A 3,878-nucleotide genomic window follows, 5' to 3' on the forward strand; every position below is an offset into this window, starting at 1 on the left:
GAAAGTGGCAGGGGCATTCTTCATGCCGAAGGGCATGACCGTGGACTCGTACAGTCCAAAGGGTGTGATAAAGGCGGACTTCTCCTGCACCTCGGGGCTCAGGGGAATCTGCCAGTATCCTCGACTCAGATCCATTATCGTCAGGTATTTTGCGCCAGCTAACTTCTCAAGCAGCTCCTCGATGCGCGGCATTGGGTGCGCGTCAGAGGCTGTGATGGCGTTGAGCCCCCTGTAGTCCAAGCAGAACCGGGTGGTTCTTTGGCACGAGAACTACAGGTGATGCCCATGGGCTCTTTGACCGTCGAATCACCCCCAGCTGTAACATCTCATCGATCTCTTGGCGCAAAATCTGCTGCACCTGGTCAGAGATTCGATAGGGTGTTCGCCGTAGTGGGGCGTGATTCCCGGTGTCCACCTCGTGGACTGCTAACAGAGTCCTCCCAGGTCGGTTGGAGAACACGACCCGGAAGGGTTCCAGTGTGGTTTGCAACTGCAACCGCTGGGGTTCAGTTAACGAGGCGCTTACCTCCACGTCCTCGATGGACCCATTGGCCTTGGCTTGGGCCAGCATGTCCAGGAGGGTGTCTTCCTCAACATCTTCGGGCAAGCCGCAGACCGGTAGGACGAAAGGTTCACGTTCGTGATGAGCCTTCATCATGTTGACGTGAAAGGCCTTTCGCCTACCCCAAGCGTGGTAAAGCGTGACCACGTAAGTGACCGAGTTTAGCTGTTGGTGGATGACGTACGGGCCTTCCCAGGCTGCCTGAAGCTTATCCGTTGGTACGGGGACCAGCACCCACACCTTTTGACCCACGTGATAGGTCCGCTCCTGGGCGTTCTGGTCGTACCAGTGCTTCTGGTCAGCCTGAGCCTGCGTCATGTTGTCATGCACCAACTGCGTCAAGTTCTGCATCTTGTCACGGAAGCGCATGACATACTCCAGTATGGACACTTCAGAAGGGTTCGGCTCCTCTTCCCAGGATTCTCTTACCAACCCAAGGGGTCCCCGGACTCGCCTGCCGTACAGGAGCTCGAAGGGGGAAAACCCCGTCGAGGAATGCGGAACCTCTCAGTAAGCGAACAGCAGGTGTGGGAGGTACCGCTCCCAGTCGCGCCCTTGAGTCTCAACCAGCATGCGTAGCATCTGTTTGAGGGTACCATTGAAGCATTCACACAAGCCATTGGTCTGTGGGTGATACGCACTCGATACCAGGTGCTTCACCTGCATTCTCTTACAGAGAGCCTCCATTAGGCGAGACATAAATTGGGTCCCTTGATCAGTAAGCATTTCCCTGGGAAATCCTACACGTGAAAAGATAGCCAACAGGGCATCCGCCACCTTATCTGCCCTAGCTGACGACAGAGCTACTGCCTCTGGGTACCGGGTAGCATAGTCTACCACAGTAAGGATGTATTGCTTTCCAGAGCTGCTGGGGATGGCCAGCGGGCCCACAATGTCCACCGCGATCCTCTGGAAAGGCTTCTCTATCACTGGCAAAGGGATCAGGGGAGCCTTAATAGCAGGCCCCGCCTTCCCAACTCTTTGACAGGTGACACAGGAGCGGCAGTAGTTTGACACATCTGTCCCCATCTTAGGCCAATAGAAGTGTTGAGACAGCCGGGCCTTAGTTTTGCTGATCCCCAAGTGTCCAGCTAGCGGGATCTCATGGGCAATCCGCAACAACTCACCCCAGAATTGCTGCGGGACGACCAGCTGTCTTTCCCTTAACCACTCCTTTTGTGATTCTCCGGGTACTGTCTCCCGGTACAACCGTCCTCATTCCCAGAACACCTTCTCCTTATCAGTCTCGGAGAAGAGCATCCCAGCAAGTTGTCTCAAACTCTCTAGGCTCGCATCTGTGTGCAGAGCGGCCTGAAACTCCTGGCTAGGGGAAGCCAGCAGCGATGTCAGGGTCCCTTCCCCACGGGAACCCTCTTGGACCTGCTCTGGGTCCACCTCTGGTTCAGTCACAGTGATGACTGAGGAGGGTCTGGAAGGCTGACAGTTATCTGTGTTCTGGGCACTCTGACTGCTGGTGACAGCAGCTACGTAGGCCGTCTCCCCGGGGGTTTCTACAAACCCATCAGCCGGCGCTGCTATGGGCTCTACCTCCCAATCCACCCCCAACACTTCAGGGGCAGTGCTACTTATGGGCCAGTTACCTTCCTCGGTGGCACTGGTCACTTTCATGGCATCACCTTCCTCACGGTTCCCATGCATCTCCCCATTTCCTGTAGCACCGACACTTGCCCCTGTTAGGGGTTCCTCAGCTGTCTCACTCCGCAGAGCGACGTGGCTGGGCACGCCTGTACCTATGGACACATTAACCTTCACAGAAAAATCATTATCAGGTTCAGCTGGCACAGGTACAACATTTTCACCATCAATCCTAGGAAAAAATGGTTATTAGATGCATCATTACAAGATAAAGCATGGTCAGATAACACATGCAATTTCCCATCATCATCATCATCATCATCATCAGGGTTAACGTTACCCTCATTAGTAGATTGGGGAGGGATGTCAGGAACGTAGTATGCAACCATTCTCCCCAAATCAGTCCCCAACAAACCATCAGTGGGCAAATTATCAGACAGCCCCACTTCCTTCACCCCGCTCCCGGCACCCCAATCAATAAAAACCCGGGCCATCGGTAAGGGACAGCTGATGCCCCCAATCCCAGTGACAGTTAGGGTTTTCCCCGGAATGATTTCTTCAGGGGCCGCCAGTTCGGGTCGGATGAGGGTTCGTTCAGCCCCGGTGTCCTTGAGGCCTGTAGCAACATGGCCTTCCACAGTGACGTGCTGTACGTTGTCACACACCCTCCCAACCACACCACCCACCAAAAGAACTGCTGCATTAGGCCCTGGGGCCTTGGCTGGGGGGTTCTTCTGCTTGTTTGGGCAGGAGGGGCTGAGATGACCAGCCTGATTGCAGGTGTAACACTTGCGAGGTTCGGTGGTAGGTCTGGTGCTGTTGGCCACGGGGCCAGGACCTCTGGTGTGTTGGCTGGCAGGGATACTGGCGTTCGTTGCAGGCTTACCCCCTCTCCAGCTGGTGGTGACTGGCTTCTGCACTTCCGATCTACGGTTGGCCTCATAGGCATCGGCAATCTGCGCTGCTTTCGTCATGTCTTTGGGTTCTCTGTCCATTACGAACTGTCACACCTCAGCTGGGCAAAGATGAAAGAACTGGTCTTTGATCATCAGGTCTCGCAGCTGTGCAAAGGTGGTCACTGACAGTCCTTGGGTCCACTGGTCAAAGTGGGTCCTCAGTCCATGCACCACATCACTGTAACTGTCGTGTGGGCCACGTTGGAGGGTCCGGAACTTTCTACGGTACACCTCGGGTGTAAGCTGGTACTTTGCTATCAGGGCCTGCTTGATGGCCTCATAGTCACCATCTTGTTCTTGAGGGAGGGCAGCAAACGCCTCCAGAGCTTTGCCTCTCAGCCCTGGTGTCAGGTATTGTGCCCATTCATCTGTAGGCAGCCGCTACTGTCTGCAGGCTTTCTCAAAGGCCCACAGAAACGTGTCCAAGTCCCTGTCCTTCTCCATAACAGGAAAGTGATCGGGCCGGGGCTTAGGTATCTGAGCGCTGCTAAGCTCACGTCTCTGGGCGGTGGAGGGCATCCCCCCCTGCCGGATCATATTCAGTTCATGTGCTCGCTGGGCTTGGCGCTCGGCTCTCTCAGCCTCCCGCTCGGCTCGCTGGGCCTGGGCTTCTCGCTCAGCTCGCTCCTGGTATTGCTGAATCAGCTGCCGACGTCCTTCATGGTCGTCAGTGGGGAATTCTTTCAAGGCCGCCTGCAGGTGGGGGTCCAATTCGCCCAGATTGCTAACAGGGCCAGCATTCAGTGGTTGGACCTCTGCTGCAG

The 3,878-nt window shown here is 55.6% G+C and overlaps 1 pseudogene; it reads right to left on the reverse strand.

The window, feature by feature from the left end:
• Window positions 1-2,529: 2,529 nt before the first annotated feature.
• On the reverse strand, window positions 2,530-3,558 carry LOC138649586 (uncharacterized; annotated as a pseudogene).
• Window positions 3,559-3,878: the final 320 nt, after the last annotated feature.

Source organism: Ranitomeya imitator, chromosome 9, assembly GCF_032444005.1.
Source record: "Ranitomeya imitator isolate aRanImi1 chromosome 9, aRanImi1.pri, whole genome shotgun sequence".
NCBI classification, from domain to species: Eukaryota; Metazoa; Chordata; class Amphibia; order Anura; family Dendrobatidae; genus Ranitomeya; species Ranitomeya imitator.